Source organism: Equus caballus, chromosome 14, assembly GCF_041296265.1.
Source record: "Equus caballus isolate H_3958 breed thoroughbred chromosome 14, TB-T2T, whole genome shotgun sequence".
NCBI classification, from domain to species: domain Eukaryota; kingdom Metazoa; phylum Chordata; class Mammalia; order Perissodactyla; family Equidae; genus Equus; species Equus caballus.
Window position 1 is genome coordinate 64702811 of NC_091697.1, and position 22390 is coordinate 64725200.

Genomic DNA, 22390 nt, shown 5'->3' on the forward strand with positions numbered 1-22390 from the left:
TCATCCAATTCCAGCATCTGAAATGGTTTGATTTAAAATCACGCTAGGGTGTTTTCAAGCCAAACCACAAGCCAACCAGGGAATGTTTATTTAAACTTGTATGTTCTCTTAGAAGTTCCCAGGAAAACCAGGGAACAAATATAAGTTCGAAAAAAGATGTTTGTAGACACTGCCTGTAGAGAAGATATGATACAAATAAATATAGCTATACTTATATAAATTTTATATAAATAAATATACAACTATATAAATACATATATAAATATATATGTAAATATATATTTAAATATAGAATTATATATATAATATATACTTATATAAATAAATAAACATAGCCAAATAAAGCTACTTAGGAGTATTCCTACAACAAAACAGGAGAATTTAACTAAGGACTCACGTAATATTAATAATTATCAAATATTCCTCAAGTTGACCAAAAAAAGCAAAAATAAAACAGATTATGAAAATCCTGGAATATTCGTTTATATTTCTTGATAAAAATAATCAGAACTCTACAAAGGTCCTAGTTATCTTATTCTACACAAAGTAAAATGTCTGAGGCAGATAAAACGATCTATATAAAAGATCATCCAGTAGATTGTTTTCTTTTTTGGAAAGCCTTAAAATGATAAACAAAGTAATTTGCAATCTCTTTTTTTCTAATTGCCCAATTACACACTTTTATTCAAGCATCACATTCCTTATGATAAAATGGATTCCTCACAGCCATGTCTCCTGTTCTCATACAATAAATTCAGATAAAAACCTACTTGGAAATTTCTTTTAGTAAAATAATTAGGTCAAACACTAAAAGTATAACAAGGCTTTCAGAATGAGAACTCACAGACTGGATGTCCTTACTACTCCATCTAAAAAAGTGTCACATGTTGTATATACATTTAAAACTCATGATGCCTTTAGATTCAGTTGTCTTCTTCATTCTTCAGCTTCCATCTTCTAGAGATCATAAGGAAAAAAAAGACCAATAAAATTTAAAACATGTTGTGCCGAGCCCTTTTTTCCATTAATTTTTAAACCCGTGCATATGGCAAGGGAAATAAAATCCGTGTGTTTCTGACTCATTTACACTCAACTCACCAAAATGTTCTTTTTAGAAAGAGAACTGACATTCAACAAGTCTTCTGAACCTCTTTTTCTTTTTCATATTAGTCCCATCTTGTCGACTCACAGCTCCCAAGGTTCAAGGTTGGTTCACAGCTTTGAAACCATATGCTGAGAATAAGCTTGAAATTTCACAAAACAAACATGCTTTGCTGTGACCCTCTCTGAAAATAATTCAAGTTGAGCTTTGGGCGTGACATTTTGTCACTTCTACTTCAATCTTGAGTTAGAGTGGGAGTGAATGAGGCAAGTGGAAAAAAAGAAACTTTAAAAAGAAGAAGAAAGGAAAGAAAAAGGAAATGACTAATTCACTTGGGATGTGGTGCATAGAAAGAATTCTGGACCAGAAGTAAGGAGAGGCACTACCACTGTTCCTCTCAGCTCTGACACCAGCTGGGGTACAGCTAGGTTAAAATGTTACCCATCCAGTCTGAGCAACAAAATCCGCAATTATAAAAATGAAGGGTTAGAATTTACAAAGTTGAATGAGATGATTGTTATGTTTCCTTCTGCCCTTGATACTTCTCTTATTTATGAATTTATTCCTGAACAGTAAAGCAAGCCAAACCACTCAAGGAGCTCAGTGATCAAGAGAATTGTCCCAAAGCAGCCCTTGTTCTACCTCTGGTTCTGTCTCTGCCCTCTCCACTCCCCACACTACCCCAGAACATTTCCCTGACCTCTCGGCTGCTCCAATCCCTCCAGCTTCGTGTTCCTATTGATCCGCTTTGATTTTCTGTTCCTATTGATCCATTTCTATTTCATATTCCTATTGACCTGCTTCTCTGAATCTTGAATCTTCTGCTTCATTCTACAGTCCATTCTTGGACATGAATTGGTTTCCTTCATACTTGCAAGCGATTTTGCCCCAGAACACTTTCTGTGGTTTGTAGTCTCTGAACCTCTTCCTGTCTTCAGTCACAAAAGGCCGGTTCCTGCCTCAAACAGCTCTAAAACTGTGTGTGTAAATACCATGAAAATTGGTTCAGATTTAACTGAAGGTTTAGTCAGGTGTAAAACTACACAATCAAACATTAATCCATGATAACTTTTACTCAAGTATTCTGGTCTAGAAACATATCCATCTAGGAGAAAAGAAAAATTATTTCCAGCCTACTCATACGAATATACAGGAGCTTTTTAATAGACACATGTTTAATACATTTTACTTGAAAGAAGGTCTTTGGGTCATCAAAATTCAGAAGAATATTCTTTGTCCTTTTTTGTGGAAAAATTAGCCTATTGCCTTCTGCACAATGTTTGGTTCACATGGGCCAATGTGGGGCTGTTTATGTTGACCTTGAAGTTCTTTCATTTAAGGCACATAGAGTTAATATGACATATATTGCAAATCCCCTGACTAAACATCTTCATATTGTAGAAACTCTATTTATGCTTGTGATGATTTTGATGTTTTTTTGGTCATCCCTTGTGTTTATCACTTTAAAGATTTTGTAACCATGTGTGTGGAAAGTGATTTGCCAAGTTTCAAACCCCTTGGAATTTCCTTAGTTCTCCTTTTGGAATCAGACTTAAGCTCTTCCAGGTTCTGTTTACTGCAAGCTAATGATGACTTCCTTATCCAAATGGAGCAAAGACTTTTGAACATATATTAAAATGTGTGCATGATTTCTGAGACATCAAATAGCTAGAATAACAAGTCAACATTTTGATGAGTTGTGTAAATTAACTGAAAACACATGAACTAAATTCTCCTTGAAACACAGATGGTTTGAGAAACCTAGAAGTGGTTGGAAAAAATATGGCCTTTATTTTGACGAACCCCCAAAGTTTAAAAAAATAGTTGAAGATTAATTTCTATCTCTTTCCAATTGTTCCTTTAGATTTTTAATAGATTATGTCCTTTTTGTTTGTTTGTTTTTAACCTGAATCATCTGAGGAATGGAAATCCTTTCTTCTTCCTTCTTCTTTCTCCTCTTTCTTACTCAAAGATGAATGAGTGTCAAGGGCAAGAAACCCTTCTTCCAAGAGGGGAGAGCACTAATCTGATAAATATCAAGACACTGGTCAGCCATGTTTTCTAATGGATGCAACACTGGAAGTACAAATAAACCTATGTAAAGCTCTGCTCCAGCTCTATTTCCTTTGTTTGGGCAGAGGTATCTTTTTGTACTCTTAAAGTACTAAGTCTTGATCCTCTAATGTACTCTTACAAATGTAGCATGGCTTGTCTTCTGCCTGCTTTGCTTCTGGGCTCTAGGCCTCCATGGGATCAAGCAAAGGGAGGCCATGGATGGGGAGATGAGTTCAGGGGTTACCGCACTGGTGTTGTGGCTGATGCCCAGTTAATAATAAAATGATGTTTTTCTTAGTCTTCTTTGAATATCTCTCTCTTCCAGGGACCTTGTGGGAAGAAGGGATACTGAGATCAAGGCAAGATTCTAGATCTCTGGACAGAAAAAGTCAATATGTTACTGAGCATCATCTAATACCACTCCGTTATTATTACTTCTGATACTTAGAATATTGTACAATATTCAAAATGTCTCCTTTTAAAATCATTAAACTTTATATGACAATGGAAAGGTGTTTTCTATAAAAGTTGTTTATCCAATCATGTATTTTTCCATTTTAAGTGTTCTTTATTCACTTTTTTTAATTATAAAAGTAATACATGCTTGTTGGCCACTGTGTATAAATTTTAGAGGAAAACATAATCACATCACCAAATCATATTGCTATTAATAAAGATATCACTATTGAGATAAGCAATTTTAACTGGTAGATGTATAATTTCAAACCTATTTTCACATGTATGAGTATGAGTAGTTTCGATGCCTTTTGAAAAAAAAAAATTCATACTATATCACATTACCTCTCAACTTGCTATTTTCATTTAAAAATGTGAAAATCCACCTAGTTCAGTAGCTATAGCTCAAATAGATCTTTTTAAGTAACAGCACAATCTTCTATATCATTGTTGCCTGTGATATGGTCAATCATTACATCACTGATGGACCTTCAGGTCGTTTCTAGCTTTTTGCCACGCTGAAGAGTTTTGCTATACAAATCCTTGCACATATGTCTTGCATTCTGGACCTTTGATCTATGCAGTATTGATGCTTAAAAATGAGATTGCTCTGCCAAATAGTATGGATATGTTTAATTTTCAAAAACTATAACTACATTGCTTTTCAGAAAGAAATGCAGAGATGTGTGAGAATGGCCGTTTCTCTGTATTTTCCTTTTATTTTTGCACATTTGATGAATGAAAACAACTATTAGTTTTTCTGATTTATTTTCTATTCAATTAATTTCACTTTTGCACTGCTGAATTTTTCTAAAAGTTTATTTCTGTAATTTAAAACGATGATGATCGATTTTGTAAAGAGAACATTGCTAATGCAAAATTGAACACAAATCAAAAAAGTGAGTTAAGCCATGTGTTGACATGAGAAGATGTCCACCAAACTAAGTAATAAAATCACGATGCAAAACAAAATGAATAATAAAGATTTTACCATATAAGACATAACCAAATAAAAAGATCTCCCTTAGCTGAATTCTCAAACAGTGCTCACCAAAATGATAACAGTACTGCTTCTGGATGCTCTCTTTGGAGGGGCAGACTTTCACATTTTACTCCAAAGACACATTTCTACTGTGTAAGTTTGTATGAATGTCTATTATTTTGTACCTAAAAAAAGATATAAAAACTCTAATTGATAAAAAGAAGCTAATTGCAGTATGCCTTACAGTGATAATGCTGTTTTCTCTAGGCAGTAAAACCTCCATTTTCTTACCTTGGTCAGTATTGATATGTTGTAGTGAATTTGACCTTGTTTCCTAAAAACTGTCCAGCTCAGGCTGGTATTCTCCAGAGAGGATTAATGTCTGTGCTAAATTCTTCTGGCTACTTAGTCCCTGACTCAATCTAATGAAAAGCGACTAGTTTAAGTCACGTTACCCAGGTAAGAAAATCAACATTTGGAACACAGTTGCAAGTGGAAAGATTGTACCTATGAAAGCAGCATTTCAATTACCAAGTTGCTGTTCTCTCAAACATTACTTTAGACATTGATATTTGTCAGACCACTCTGACGACTTTTGACATGAGCCATGCTCAGTATTGAGCGACGACAAATATGTATGAGACTAATTTCCAAGTTGGTCGTGTGGTATAATTTTATTCTTCAAGGATATTGCTGTCGTTTATAATTTTCCTTTCTGGGTGAAGTATGACTTGTTCTAGTTAATTAGGTGTTGTAATCACTGAAGTTCAAAATGCAATATCATGAACAAAAAACCAACATTATCCTTTCTTTAATTAATTACTGAAATATTTAAAGTTATATTGTACTGATAAACGATTATACAAACTGATTAATAAAATGAATAAAAATTCCAGAAATAAACATTATATTATACAATAATATAATTTATATCATTACAATATAACATTATATACTTCTATATTACATTATATATTAAATTATAAAATTCACACTTCAAATAAGTGAAAAAGCGGATTATTCAATAGTGGTGGTAATACAACTGGGTAACAAGCTGAAAAGAAAATTTAATTCCTGCCTCTCACATTATTCCAAAAGAAATTCCAGATGGATCAGATATTTCAACATAAAAAATGAAACCATAGAAGTACTAATAGCATGGGAGAGCTATTTTTATAGTCTCACAGTAGAGTAGGTTTTCTAATCTGCCGCAAAACTAAGAAACAACAAAATAGAAAACTGATTAATTAGACAACATAATAAGAAATTCCTCCATATCAAGATACACCATCACAAGGTAAAAGACAAATAACAAACTAATACAAAAAATATTGAAACGGCACATCCCGAATTGTCAATGTTCTTAATTCATAAAGAGCTCCTAAAAATTAATAAGACCAACAAATTCATGGAAAATGGAAAAAAGGATAAAAACAAATGAAAATTAAAAAGACTCTTAAAAACCTATACAATATTCACCATCACTCATAGCAAGAGAAATGCAAATTAATACTTTGAGACACCATGTTTTACTTGTCGCTGTTAAAGATCAAGTTTGTACAGCCTGTTGGTATAGGCAAAGAGAAACAGACATTCCTATTTATGTTGATAAGACCGTAAATCAGAACAACTCTATTGCAGAGACTTTGGCCATGTCTATGATAAAAAAAAAAAATTATATTTTATCCAACAATTCTACTTCTAGGAATTTATTCTACATATTAACTCGCATATATTCAAAGTAAACCATATTGAAGGATATTCATTACAGCATTGTTTACAAGAAAATAATACTGAAACAACCAAACTGGGGGACCTGGTTGAATAAATTATATTACTTCTGTATATTTGAATACTATGCAGCCATCAAGAAGAATGAGCCAGCTCTCTGGGTCCTGATGTGTACTGAGTAAAAAAAATGAAAGATACAGAACAATGCGTTTAGTATACTACCAAGTGTTTTAAAAAGAAAAAAAGTACATATACATATATGTTCAGGCTTAGAATACCTTGAAGTGTAGATATAGTTCCCTGGAGACAGTGGGTATATCTATGGAAAGGAGCTGAGTGCCTAAGGGACCTGGGTAGGATAAAGACTTGTCTCTTACTATATACCTTTGTTACATTTGAATTGTATCCTTGTCCCAGTGAAGTATTCCAAGAAGGGTTCTTGTTGCTATTCAAGGGTACTCCCTTCCACTCCTACTTTGCAAGTTAGTGACTCGATGCAGAGGAATAAGCTTATCTAAGAACTAAAATGTTTCCTCTACATATTAAGTGCCAAGCCTGAGAAACTGAGATCATAAAGTTTTACTGTCATGCGTATCATGGTGACAATTGGAGAACACGAAGTGGAGCAAATTCCTGTAAGACAGGAAGTAAAAAGAGAAAGAAGTTCTGGGGCTTGAGGAAGAGTCAATGAGAAGGAGAGAATAAAGAGAGGAGTGAAGTTCAAAGGTGACTGTCCTCCAGTCTTGGGGTCAAAGCCCTAACAGAATGGGTAGAAACATCCAGATGCAAGCGGGGGAATTCCAGGGTAGATTTTCATGTTTGGTTTGGTTTGGTTCAGTTCTTTGGGTGTAGCCTGGGAAACTTTCAGCCCTCTTAGGGAGATCCCAAGTTCATCATAGAACCTGAACAACAGGGACCTATCTAAGCAGGTGGGCTTAACATAGCACCAGCAGTATCCCCTGCCTGAGCATGGCGTGTCCAGGATCCAGATCTTCCTGCACGCTCTGATGAGAGGACAGAAAAGTACAGTGTGAACTTGTGAACCTGAGGAGAACTGAGGTAATGTCAAGGAGGGTACAGGATCTTACGACTAGACTCAAGCCAGGGACCATGAACTCAGAAGTAGATGCCAGTGCCATGCCAAAGGCACTGAACAGGACTGGTCACCAGAAGGGAGCACCAGCCCAGGACATCCAACGCAAGACCTGATCAACCACTCTGCCATGGGGACCACTGAGAAGCCAGAAGACAGTCTGTAACATAGACCTCACGCCTGCCTTCTTGAGAACACTTGAGAAGCCCAGCTTTCAAGACTATTATTTTGCTGTGAACTGAAAGGTAAATTTTGACCCTCCATGTTAAACTGTGACTTCCATGTTGTAGGTGGAATTTGTCCTCACCCTAAAGCAATGAATGCCTTGATACAATGCATAGGGAGTCACAAGACATAATTTACGGGGATTGTAAAGCACTGTAAAATACACTAGTTCATATTATATCAGTCCTCTTACATCAGTGTCTGGTTTATTTGTTTGTGTGTCTGTTGTAAATCACCTAAAGTTCTGTTAGACATAAGTAAATATGTGTAAACATTCTGACTATAATGTTGCAAAAATCAATATTTTTTGTCAAGAGCTAACAAATATTGCATATTTGCAAATGAGAATTATATTTTCTGCTAAATATTTATTCGATAGGCAGAGACTGCATAGGAAACATCAATATTTGCTATTTATTGGGATCCACTTTTCTCTGACCTTGAACATGCAGCCAAGACTTCAATAAAATCTCCATTTTAGTTTCAACTGCTCTGAAAGCATCAACACATCATTTATCTAAAGCGAGGGCAAAGTGTGTGTGTGTGTCTGTATGTATAAAAATTATATATCTTATAGCCACAAAAAAAAGTCTTCAGGTAAAGCAGCAATCAACTATTTATAGTGCTTTCAAGTCTCTTTCCAAACACACTATGAATATCCTTGGAAGCCCCCAAAGTATTTCTCGCCTTGTATATTCATCAAAATGCTGGGAAATTACACAAGAGCATCAGATAAGGCGGTTAATATGGCTGGCACCAACGTGACTGCTCTACTTTTCCCTCTATGATTAATTACAACTAAATTGATGTTACCAGCGATGATTCATTTACAACTTAGGTGCAAAGCAAATGAACTAAGCAAATTGGAATTGGCACTAACAATTTCTTAAGCCTCAGCAAAGCATCCAAATCATGATAAGCTATTACGCACAGAATAATTTCTTCCCCAAAATGGTTAAAATGCATAAGTGTAGACTTTATTTTTATAGAGAGATATATTTTTATATCTTCTGAAGCAAAGTTTAAATATAAAAAATAACCTTTTGCTTTTATTGCTTACATATACAGCATATATATGCATGAGACAACAAATGTCTCGAGTCTCATTCACTCAAAATAAACGCAAAATGTTTTCTTCCATCCTCATCTTTTAGTATTGGTTTTAAGACCTTAGATTGGGTTTTGTATAGACACAAACCCACACTTGGCCCAATTGTGTGTTTTCTGAGCCAGTTTTCACTTACTAAAAATGACAGGAATTATAACTATTCCACAGAGCTATTAAAATATTAGCTGAGACACCCCGGCACATACTGGGCTTCCTGTAAGATCGCCCAGTACAGTTTCCAGTGGGTTCTCTTAAACAGAAAGTAGCAGTCTGATAGAGGCTTCCCTTACTCTGCCAGTGCCCCTTCACATTTTCTTATAGATCCAAGTGCATAGGAGAATAAAAGCCTAAGGGATGCCATTATTTCCTCCAAATAAACGGAGATAATAGTCAGGAAAATGTATTTACGATGACTGTGTACTCAAATGGCATTGAGACCACGGCACGCAAATATATACTCTCTTTGCAGAGGGAGGATAAAGTTTCAATGAATCGGATATTTTGAGAAACACAGAAACATAATTATTAGAGCAATTAAAATGTATCTGGTTGTAACATCTGATTTTACTGTAAGAACCCTGGGAGAAATTGACTAAAGCATGGATAAGGGCAGGGTAGGAGCTGGAACTCAGTTCTGGTTTGGAAAGTGTTCTCTTGTTTGTTTAAAATCAACAATGTGTGTTGTCAGCCTGCAGAATTTACAAAATTCCAAAATAATACCATGTAAGCCAGTTGAATGCCTTCTTCTGTTTCAAACAAGATTTCTTCAAAAGACACATTACTCAACACTGTTGAATGGGATAACCAGATAAGCTTCCCAAAGCTTTTTGCTTTTCATTTCTTGGAGCAAAGACCATATTTTAGTAAATTATTTATTTTAAGCACTTAGAATAATGCCACCTGGCATGGAGGAATTGCTTGATAATTCTTTGTAGAATAAATATGTGTTTTATTGCTTAAGATTCAGAATTGTTGGGCATTGACAGTTAAGAATAGTGAATTTTTAAAAAGAGAATATGACAACTATCTTTATCATAATTTGACAAAATTTTTTACATGTATATCTTACTTAAGAGACATAAAATACTATTAATGTCTATTATCCTTTTGGGCACTTAAAATTCCTGCTGGTTCTTTTCAAGGCGGCATCTTTTACACATTTGAAAAGATATATTTCGATAATTTTAAAGGAAATTACTGGGTTAGCTCAAAACCTTAGCTTAGATCCTAAAACACCAAAGATGAGCTGACAAGAGCTGAGGTTAAGTGGCTAAAATCTTTTTTTAGGAAATTTATTGCAATGGGTGGGAGTACTCAGTGGAAAGGTGAGCAAAGACAATGGAAAAGAGAATCAGCCACAAAATGTGAAAATATTAATGCATTAAATATCTTATTATTTCACCAGAACAAATACAGTCTTGGACGAGGATAGAATGATATTAAACCCGACCTTAACATTTGCACGGGCTAGCTCTCTTGTCTCCTCCTCTGCCACATCTGCCCATTCTAAGGGTCAATTCTACTGCCCCACTCCTCACGTACAATATTTTAGGGGCCCAAAGCACTCTTTACCAGCTCTTTTTGGAAACTTTGTCTTTTTATGTTCAAAGCGAAAGATAGGAACTGTACTTTGATAGCTAGGCTATACCTTTATTTCAGTATCCTGCTTCAGTTTAAGAAAGAAAGTTTCTGAACAAGAAGGATCTTGTTCCTTTTATCTGATACCATTGAGACTTGCTCCTAATTTAATTCCCTTCATGACCACGTATGTGTGGCTCAGTCCTCAAGAAATAGGAGGATGAACAAGAGTGAGCGGAGACCTTTAGAGAATTTAAAATCTGATAAGGAATTTGATATAGATATGAAGAGGAAGATATAACACGTTCTTTAATAGATGTGCAAATGACAAATCAGTCTTTTGTGCCGTTAAGCCGAGTAACAGTCACAGATCCAAAAATTTAAAATCCAGCTCCTAATCTGGTGTTTATTTTTGAAATGAGTTGACAGGTTTCTAACTTAAGACTTACATTATCATGCTGTGTTTTTTTTACACAGCATGGTGGGTAACACGTTTTTAGGGATAACAGAAAAGAATGAAAGAGGTAAAATACTACACACATCGAATACCATAAGTTGATGGTATATCTTAGACCATTTAAGCAATGTGGTTAGAGGAGAGTCCATTCAATGTTTTATATCTGTTTTATGGTACATGTGTATGCATGTGTGACTGTATTTATGCAAAGCTTATGTATTTTATTCTTCAAGTGTCTTGTTTCCAACTCACTCATATAATTTGGGCAAATAGGTGAAGCTGAAAATTAAACAAACCAACTGATAAACTTTTTCTTTCCTCAGATACTACCATGATAACATTACCCTTTGATATGAAATTCATTAACTTTTAACAATCCTTTGTACTTCGGTAGTAGATGATTTTTGTCAGGAAAAGATCAGAGATCTTAGTCTTACCAAGGCAATGAGATTGATACCAGTCTTCCTTTACGTCCATCATAATTTATGCATCTCCTATATCATTGCCATTAAGTGGACATCTTTCCAGGTTTATTGAGCTTTCTGCTATATTAAACCTTCAAGTCTAGTACTTAAAGATGTTTCATTTCATTTTTCAGCCGCTTCTTCTGATTTCTTAATCCTTGAATGCTTCTCCCTCTCCTGTGCTAAGCTTCAAACTCTGGAAGAGCAAGCGGGGGTTATCTCACTTCCACAGCACATTGAATGCCAAGAACACTGGAGACGCCTAATAATCTCAAACCATCATAACGTGGATTCACAAAAATCACACAAAATCATCCTCTTCTCACATTATTATTACAATTTTGCTCTGGCTTTAGGTACAAATGAGAGAGAGAAAATAATTTGCGTAATAAGCAGAAGAAAGAATTTTCCACCATTCCTGTGGCTCTAATAATGTCTTTTGGTAATGTCAGTATTTGTCCATTCCCTGATCGTTTATTAAGCTCGTCCAGCATTCCAAGTATAAAAAATTCCAAGTAATCAAACCAGCCAGAATCTTTTATAGACATACCCCTATGCCCTTTCTCAGAAGTATCCTCAGTACTCCAAGGCTTCTGGCCTCCACTCCTATCTCAAACAAGTTGTTTTAAGCAGTTTAATTATTAGTAAAGTCACTTGGAGGAGTCATTGGGCTCATGCACATTATTTATTTATTAATTTATTTTTTTGGTGAAGGAGATTGGCCCTGAGATAACATCTATTACCAATCTACATCTTTTTTGCTTGAGGATGATTGTCACTGAGCTAACATCTGTGCCAATCTTCCTCTATTTTGTATGTGGGATGCCACCTCAGCATGGTTTGATGAGCAGTGTGTTGGTCCACACCTGGGATCCAAACCTGCAAACCCCTGGCCACAAACGTGGAGAGCATGAACTTAACCACTACACCACTGGACCAACCCCTCATGCATACTATTTATTAAAGTTAAGATGCACAAAGTAATTTAGTTATTGAGTTCAAGGAGAAGATAACTTTCACCCCTTTACTCTTCCTGGCTATAATAAAGACCGAGATTGCAATAGATAGCATGGAAAAACAAACCACTATCATTTAAAAACAAAATGTCTTCTTACTTTGAAAATGAGAGTTTTATAAATGAATTACAGACCAAAACAACAACAAAAAATATCCCCAAATGAGAGCAAATTATTTATTTTATTTTATTTTTCTTTCGGATATACATAAAAATATACTAAGCTATTACTAAAAGAGAAATTAATTTAAAAGTCCAAAGATTTTAGAAAGCATTACTATGTTTCCTCATTAACTATTGTTTGAGCAATTTGTATATTTGAATCATTTTAGCTCTTTATTTTCTTAACAATCTATGATAAACTTTCTTACCTGCTTTTCACTTTGGCTATAAGGCTTCTAAGGTAAGTATTCTATTTCATGTTATATGAGGTGTTCTAGAACTCATACCCAAGTATGAACTTTCAGAGCAAATTTCCATAAATTTACCAAAATGTTTCCTACAATCAGAGTGCAAAACTGTACACACAGGTTTATTTATTCATTGTACTTTAGTAATTTACCAGTTACTTATAAAACTTCAACCTACTACATTTTTTTAAATATACAGTGGCTATTTCCTATAGTTCTAGGATCCGTTCTTCCTTCATTTTCAATTCATTTTTATATAATTAATGTCTTTATTATGGTCATAGAGTCAGATTAATCTCTTTTCCCTAAATATAGTTGACAGCCAGTTCTTTATAACTGAGAAAGAAAGAAGTGGTCCACTCCTCCCTTCCTTTTCTTACTAATCTGCAAAACAGTTCTATTTAGGATCCGGGGACAATGCCTTGGTTTTAACTACATAAAGATCTGAGGCTTAGGTTGCTGTTGTCTTGATTGCTCCATCTAGCCATTCACATGTAATAATAAATTGGCCCCACATCCACCCATTAGTGATCCACAGGTAGATTTGACTCATTTCATGGAAGAGTCTCATCAGTAGACAATTATATTTTCCTTTGGTAATGAAGAACCAACCCCATCTTCCTATTCAGTCCAGAAGCTTTTTGCTCTCCCATACAAAGAGGCTTTCATGGACGAGAGTTTTACCTTGAAAACCCAACTATTTCTGCCCCAGAGACCGGGAAATAGTACTAACAGGGTTCTGGGTACTAGACTTCCAAAGTATAGTAAGTTACTAATAAATTCACTGACTTGCTATCTTCTTTCTCAGCTCCTGCTCACAACTCTCTTAGAGAGGAAACAGCAATTTCAAAAGCCCTAATGCTGAAAAAAAACTTGACTAACGCTTGCCTGAGTTGTTTTTGGAATGGGAAGTGATATAAATCCAGTTTTAGGGAAGGCATTTTTGGAGCAGAGAAAGATAGCCTTCAAAAAGGGAAAGAAGACTTAGCTTCAGAAAGAGAGATCTTATCGCCAATTTCCTTGGTTCCTGACAAATTTTAGGATCCCAGGATCCTAAATTTTTGCCCCAGGATCCTAAATACGAACTGTTTTGCAGATTAGTAAGAGAAGGAAGGGAAGAGCAGACCACTTCTTTCTTTCTCAGTTATAAAAAACTTCTTGATTCTAGTCTCTCATGAAGCCCAACTTTGTTTACTTCAATTGGATTTAGTGAGACACCGGGCAGTATACCCCTCTTCCCTGAGGACCAGCCCTAGAAGCACCATACGGCCATTGTCTCTCAATGTTCTGTTACTTTCTTGAAGAATATCACAGCAGCTATAATGATGTGCTTGGGACATCCCAAGCACAGTCTCTTCCTTAGTCTTCAGAAAAATTCTCTGCTCCTTTCTCATCTCTTCTGTCTCCACTTTCTCCTCAATGGCACCAATCTCACCCTTCCTATACTAGGTCAGCCTAGCATAAGAGTTTAGGCTTTCTAAACCAAAAAACCAGGAAGAGAATTGACTTCAGGCTATTTCTGCTTTGACCCTGCAACTCAACCACACTAAGGCAGAGGAAAGCAAAAGTCCAACTCCTTTTTTTAAAAATTGGCAAGGACAGGGGCCAGCCCAGTGGCACAGTGGTCAAGTGTGCATGTTCCCTTTCTGCAGCCTGGAGTTCTCAGGTTTGGATCCTGGGTGCAGACATGGCACTGCTTGGCAAACCATGCTGTGGCAGGCATCCCACATATAAAGTAGAGGAAGACAGGCACGGATGTTAGCTCAGGGCCAGTCTTCCTCAGCAAGAAGAGGAGGATTGGCAGCAGATGTTAGCTCAGGGCTAATCTTCCTAAAAAAAAAAATTGGCAAGGGCAAAATGTAAAAAAAATAATGTAAATTAGTATATTAACAAACTATATCACCCTGATGGTTTAAGTGTATATCTGCTACTTGCAAATGAAAAATTATTGACTAAGGAAAAAGATTATTGAAAATAACAAATGGCTGTTATCACCATGTCATTACCAGAGCCAAGTCTGATGAATAAGGTGGTGTTCAAGATGGGTAATTCAGTTTGGGATCCAAAATGAGCTGTAACTATAGAGTAATTAAATTGACATTATTAATGACTTGCAAGCTGGCTCTTAAATCAATTCCAAACCATGGAAATGACTATATAGCTGCCCCAAACTACTGTGATCGACAGCTTTTATTTGCATATAAAATTGCTGGTGATGTATTTCTTTACTTTTCAATAATATCAATATGTCGTAATTCATTATTCAACAAGCATTTGGTGACTTTCTATGTGCCAGGAACTGTTTTAAGCACTAAGGATACTTTGGTGAATAAAACAAGCAAATACAAAAAGTGCTTGTCCTCATGAAGCTTATATTCTCATGGATGAAAGCATATAATAAACAAAATAAGTAATTTACATATCATGTTGCATGGTGTTAAGTGCCATAAAGACAAACAATTCAGAGTGAGGAACAGGGTAGGAAGCGTGTGGACAGGGGATGGAGTTCTAAATACGGTGTTCGGAGAATGTCTTGGCAAGGCAACATTTGAACAGACTTAAAAAAGGTGAGGTTACAAACCATGAAGGAGGAGTGTTTTAAGAACAGACAGTAAGATTGAACATGAGGCATATTTAGGACAGCAAAAAGGCCAAGTGGCTGGTGTCGAGAGGGCAAGGCAGAGAGTAGCAGGAAATGAAGTTAGCTAACAGAGAGCTGGGTCGCAAAGCCCTTTCAGACCATGGCAAGGATTTTGGGTTTTTCTCTGATGAGATGGGAAGCATTTGTAGGGTTTGACATGATCTGATTCATGATTTAATGGGATTATTACAGCTGCTGTATTGCAAATAGACTGAAATATGTGAAAGGTACAAATCAGGGAGCCAAGTGGAAGGCTAATGTAATAATCCAAGAAAGAGGTGATAGTGCGTTGGACCAACACGTTAGCAGAGAAGGTGAAGAGAACTGGCCAAATTCAGGATGAAATTAGAAGGTAGAACCCAGCAGAATTTGTTGCCACATTGGATACAAAATGGGATAGAAAGAGAGGAGCCAAAGATGAGTGATGGAAAGGATCAATAGGCCATTTAGAGACTGGTCAGAATACAGATCAAGCATATTTGGAGCAAGAAGACTGGGATTCCGATTCTGGATGTATTAAGTTTTCACACTTATTAGACAATCAAGTAGTACTAGTCTAAAGACCAGGGCTGAGGTACAAGCTAGAAATAAAATGTTGCAAGCCATGATTCTATAGAAAGTATTAAGATTTTTATTTAAGGCCCCAGAATTTACATGCTAATTTACAGAATTTTGTCTGGTAGCAATATAAATCACTTCTGTCCAGTGGAAAATTATGGTTTATTATCCTCTAAGACATTAACCTGTTGTGTATCTAATCCTGAAACTTTGTCTTAACATTCTGCAATGCAATTCTGACACTAACTACCTGGAGTTAGCGCAGACTTCACAGGTTGAGAGCTCAGTCTTCCACAAGACTGCTCTTACTTCAGATACCAGCTGCAAGCTCCAGAGTTCCCAGGACGCTCATGGTTATCACCAACTGGCTACAAATTGGAGGTTCCCATTACCTCCCCAGATGTGATAATTTTCTAGATCGACTCACAAAACTGAGGGAAGCACTATCCTTAAAATTGTAGTTTTGTTTTAAAGGATACAAATCAGAACCAACCAAATCAAGAGACACATAGGGTGTCCTAAATGCAAAGCTTTAGTGTCCTCACGATCTGTCACCCTCCCAGCACATCAAAGTATAGCACTAACGAGGGAAGCTCACCCAAGTTTTGGTTTCCGGAGGTTTTTGGGGGTTTTATTACGTATACATGATTCATCAAATCATTGACCACGAACTCAATCTCCAGCTCCCTTCCCCTCCTTGGACATTGGGCTGTTATTGTCTGGTTCTAAGCCCCAACATTCCGGAATGGCCAGCGCCCATCCTGGAACTATCTAGAGGCCCACCATGAATAACAAAGACTCTCTTATCACTCAGGAGATTCCAAGGTTTAAAAGCCCCCTGTCAGGAACCGGGGATGAAGAGTAGACAAACTGTTATACAACACATTTCTGTATCAAGTTGCCTAGAAATACATAGCTCCTCAAATGTTCTTTGAACTAGTTTTAATATCTTACTGGTCCTTCATTGAATAATGAGTCCAATAAAAATATTGTACACATATTAATTATATATTTGCATGGAAGTCAAGGTTTTACCTTTTTGAAAATAAAAGTTTAGCAATGGTATTAAACAAGATACCCAACAGAGTAAATCAAGAAGAAAGAAGCTCCAAGGAACAACCATTAAGCACTCTATGTGAAGGTATAAGAGATAAGAAACAATCAGCAAAAGATTCCTCGGAGTGCCTCAGGGTCCAAGAAGAAAGCTAGGAAACTATGTTCTCCCAGAACCCAAGCAAAGAATGTAGTTCAAGGCGTTTACTGGTGACCCTGAGAAGAGCACTTTTGAAAACGGTGAGGTAAAGAGCATTTAGAGTAGGTGTAAGAGGATGATGGAACAATGGAATATTATTCAGCTGTAAAAGGAATGAAGTACTGATTCATGCTACAGTACGTGTAAGCTTTGAAAACACGCTAAGTGAAAGAAGTCACGTATTATAAAAAGGTCACGTATTGTAAGATTCCCTTTATATGAACTATCCAGTATAGGTAAACGTATACAGCAGAACACCAGGGGCTGGGGGAAGGGCGAGATGGGGAGCAATAATGGGTCCAGGGTTTCCTTTGGGCTGATAAAGATGTTTTTGGAACTGGATGGAGGTGGTGGTGGCGCAACATTCTGAACATACTAAATACCACTGAATTGTTCACCTTAATATGCTTAATTTAATGTGAATTTTGCCTTAATAAAAAAAAAAGAAAGAGAGAATGGATGGAGAGAAATTAGAGAGAGCGTAGACCACTTTTCTATAAATAGAAGAGATGTGCTGTAAAGGAGAACAAAAAAAATAGGGCTGTAGCTAGAGGGGGACGTGGCGTCAAGCAAAGATTATGTTTATTATTTTTAATGGAAGAAGTAAGAGTATATTTATAAGCTAATGGAAATGGCCTCATAAAAAGGAAAAATGAAGAGAGAGAGGAGAGAACAGAGTCATTCTATTTTCCACACATTTTCTTTTCATTAAAATGCAAAACAAAACAAACAACCTGCTTTTCAAAATCCACTTATGTAATATTAAACAAACTGCTCCTGGCATCTAATCCTAGCTCTGCCGCTCTCTTGTTCTGTGTCTTCATGAAGTCTCTTAAATCCCCAGAACCTAAGCTTTCTCATCTCTAAAAGGAAAGAACTGAACTGGACTATCCCTATGTATCGTCTTAGTCCCACAGTTCTACGATTCTTTGATATTCACTGATTTATTACATTATGAGATCTGAGAATATCTTTATGAAGTCTACTCTGTCCACATTCATATCATTGGATCGCCTCAAACTTCCTTTAAAAAAATTCAAAGCTATACTGATTTATAGCAGACTAAATGAACGGAACACACAGGATGAGCAAAGAACTTAAGACAAGCTAGATGCAATCAGAGACATCTGGGTGGATTTAACACTACAGCTTAAGAACATCTGGATGATGTTAGTACTCCAGTTCTGGAAATCATACATTCCTAAATCTGACATTACTTTGGATGAGGAACTTGTATCCTTAAGCTGCAGATGCTTCATTTTGGCAAGAAAACCTGATAAGCCCAGGCAAGAGCACAAAAGAAAGAAAAATCAGAACATTTCTAGCATGCGATGGTGGACGATCTTAATGCAAAAAGCTGAGATCTAAATATAAATAAAGTGATTTTTATTTGTAGACTACATGTATTTGATAACCCATTGACACATCAAATTCAACGTGCCTGAACGCAAAATATTACATTTCCCACAATCCTGTTGCGTGTGATGTACCAATTTTCACTGCTGTTTTCACCAGTAGCCAGGTTCAAAACTTAGGAATCGTTTTGACTCTCTTCCTTTTTGGGGCCCTTTCCTACATCGAGTCATTTGTGGGGGCCTCTAGTCTTCTATCTGTGTCTTGTTCCTGGCTCCTTTCTCACAGTATCACTGCTACTCTCCTTGTCACTCACCAGTATTACTGCTGACTCCATGTCACCTGGAGCCTCAATTGCTGTAAGCATTTCCTAACCATTCTTTCTGCTCCCCACATTCCAATTCATGCCACTTTGCCAATTAATCATTTTAGGAGGCAAGACCAACCTTTGTGAGACTGAGCTCAAAAAGCCCTAATATCTGCCCCCGGTGGGATTCAGACCACAGGCTGAATCAAGTACCAATGAATAGAGCCGAAAGACAAGTCTTCTTGAAATGTGGCCCCATCCCTATTTCTAGTACGCTAGGATGAGCACCTTAACCTCCTGCCAAATGAGGCTACTCATATCCCAGCATAATGATAATAATAGTTCTTCAAACTTTTCTTTTTCATACTTCAACGTCATTACCTATTCAGGCAGAAGCATCAGTTTTCATGGAGAAGGTTAAGAAGACTCCACCAGAAATGGAGAGAGAGTGTCTGCCCAGTTTTTACTTCAATGCTGGGTCAGGAGAAGGACATGGCATGGAGACCTTACAACCAGAAGGTCTGGCAGGTCTTTGCTGTGACCTCGGCACACAGGACACACAACATCACTCTCTCTGCCCAGATTCCCCACCACTCCTGTGGTAAATGAAACTTCACAGAAGGACTCCTTTCAGGGAAAGCGCTCTATGTTGTTGGAAGCAAGACTATGAAGAGGCCCCTGACCAGGCAGGTGAGGTGGACAAAGGGCAGCTCTAGAAACAGAAGGTAGCAAAATTGTCTTTCAGGAGGTTGGTTTTTTTCCCTATGAACGCATGGTTTTACTCCAGGGGATCTGCCTTACAGAATCTCTACTAAATTTCACATAGGTAACCAATGTTTTTGGAGCATTTTGGCTTTTTAAAGGAAATTTGAAAAGGTACTGAAGGCAGTGCCAATGTTGTCACACAGCGAAATCAGGGATATTCTCTTTGGACAACCATAGGAACCATAGGACTGGGTTGATGGAATTGTCCTTGAAAGAAAGGAAACAGCAGACTTCTAGAAGATCATATTAGGTCCCTATATGGTATATAATTTTGTGTTTCACTGTTTAGTATTGATTTGTAAATTAGCTGGGAAAAAAACACCTATTCTGGATGAAATGTTGAGATTTGATAAATAGTAATTGTAAGAAACATAGGGGGCCAGCCCCATGGCCGAGTGGCTAAGTTCACACACTCCCGCTTCGGCGGCCCAGGGTTTCGCCAGTTCAGATCCTGGGCGCGGACGTTGCACCACCTGTCAGGCCATGCTGAGGCAGCACCCTGCATGCCACAACTAGAAGGATCCACAACTAAAAATATACAATTATGTACCAGGGGGCTTTGGGGAGAAAAAGGAAAAATTAAAAAATCTTTAAAAAAAAAAAAGAAACATAAAAAAAGTGTTAGTCTCTTTAGTCAAATTGGTTTAAAAGTCCTTAACTGTTCACATGGCAATAAAATAAATTAGAGGAGGGCTAGTGAGACAACCATCCATGAGGCCAGGAAAAAAAGCTTATCATTCATAAAATACGATAAATTCGAACATATTTGTAGTCAAATTGCTCTTAAAATTCTTAAAATAGTAACAGAAAATAGATAAAAACTACAAAAGTCAATGGTAGTAGGCAAACTGGCTTTAGTCCTTTCTATTGGCCTGTTAGTAGTAATTCAAAACAACTGAACTAATCCAAGCTTAAAAAAATAATTAAAAAAGAAAAAAACTCTGAGGCCTAGGTGTGCTCCTTATTCCTAACACCAACATAACACTTATTAAATGCAAGTTTTAAAATATATTTGATCCTTAAAGGAATTCTGAGAATTAGGTAAAAAGATGTTATCTGCCTCATTTGATAAATGAAGTTGAGAGCAAGAGGGAGAAATCAGGTTCCCTCTGAAGGGACAGAACTCATGAGGAGTAGAGTTAGGAATGTGAACACAGATCTCCTGATCCGTTCCCAGATGCAAATGATCCGATTTGCTTCTCTAGAAGGACCAAATTAATCAAATAATTTCTCTCTTTTCACTACTGTTATAGCGAGAGCCACGAAAACAAACATTGAGAGAGATGTTTTTCAAGAGATTTTTATTTTCCGTATAATCTGGTAAATGATAAATTATCTACAAGAATTACTGACCACGTCAACGCTGCTGATGGCTGACATGACACACAGGACCATTCAGGATCATTTGGTGATGGAGGTTTTTTTCTTAGTTTGAAATTGTGGTGATAAGATGGATAAGGTCATTTAAAGATGGTGACATGTGGTATCCGTTAACAAATGCTGGGTCATATTTAAAACATGCTGAGAGCAGCACAGAGGCAGGGACAAAATGTTCTTAGCTTTTCGAGCCTATCTCTTCCTCTGTATAGATTTCCATCAGTTGGTTCTATTAGGTAAATTACATCTGACCTTTATATCCCAGTAAAGGTAAATGTAATTTAAGAGTTTATGAGCATGTGAGTAAGAGGAGAAAAAAGTCCATTGTGCAAAGGAAGATTTGTGAAATAATGACCCAGGAGGCTTCAAATAGATGCCCCCTGTATGGACTTCTGGTCCAATTCCTTTGGGGCAGCCCAAGGGGATAAGAATTTTGTTCTTTGTTGCTTTGCTTTTTTCCTCTTTAAGCTAAATCTCAGAGCTGGAACCTAATTCCTTTCTCTTGGTCTGAGTTGTCCCTAGGGAATCACCCATTTTTCCAATTGATATGTATTTATAGCAGCACATGGACAGTAAAGGCATGGTGGGACAGGTATTCTCATACGCTGCAGTGTAGGTGTTGGTACAAGCTTTCAGGAGGAAAGTTCCCTGTGTTTTTTCAAAAGCCTTGAAAATATTCATAAGCTTCATCTCAGCGTTGCCACTTTTAAGAATTTACCTGAAATAAATAAGAAATGTAACAATGATTGACATAAAGCATTTGTTATAATAGCAATTGGATAACAGGATGATAGTTAAATTATGATACACTTTTATAATGGAATAAAATAAAGCCATTATAACCAGGTTTTTCAGAATGCTCCCACTTTTAAACAAGGTATATTTCTGGATTGAGAGAGAGAAAAAACATGAGATATTCTCCCAGAAAGTTAACAGGTCTAGACAAATGATGGGATTGTGTGTGATTTTCTAAACATTTCAAAATAAATATATATTATTATTGTACTTAATTTAAAAGCAATATTCTAGGGCTGACCAGGTGATGTAGTGGTTAAGTTTGCATGCTCTGCTTTGGCGGCCCGGGATTCACAGCTTCGGATCCCAGGCATGGACCTACACACCGCTCATCAAGCCATGCTGTGGTGGCATCCCACATACAAAACAGAGGAAGACTGGCACAGATGTTAGCTCAGTGGCAATCTTCCTCACAAAGAAAAAAAAAGGTAATATTTTAAAAATCATCTTTAGAGAATATGTAATGGAACAAATAACGTTCAAGATAATTTTGAATGTAAGAAAGAGATAGTCATTGTGCTTTTAATGCTACCCAGCTAGCATCCTAGCATTTCTTCCCTGTGTACTCTTAGGTTAATTCCACCGTTTTTTTCATTTTATGTCTCCCTATTACTTGTTTTTCCCCTTTATTCTCTAGAGCATACTGTCAAGTATATTTTTCAGGTT

At 36.6% G+C, this 22390-nt stretch overlaps 1 long non-coding RNA gene across 1 annotated transcript; it reads right to left on the bottom strand.

The window, feature by feature from the left end:
- Positions 1-652: 652 nt before the first annotated feature.
- LOC111767954 (uncharacterized) lies at positions 653-16602 on the bottom strand. Its single transcript, XR_002799916.2, has 3 exons — positions 16474-16602; positions 4665-4780; positions 653-3486 (listed from the first exon to the last, which is right to left on the bottom strand). It is a non-coding gene; the product is annotated as an uncharacterized lncRNA (long non-coding RNA).
- Positions 16603-22390: the final 5788 nt, after the last annotated feature.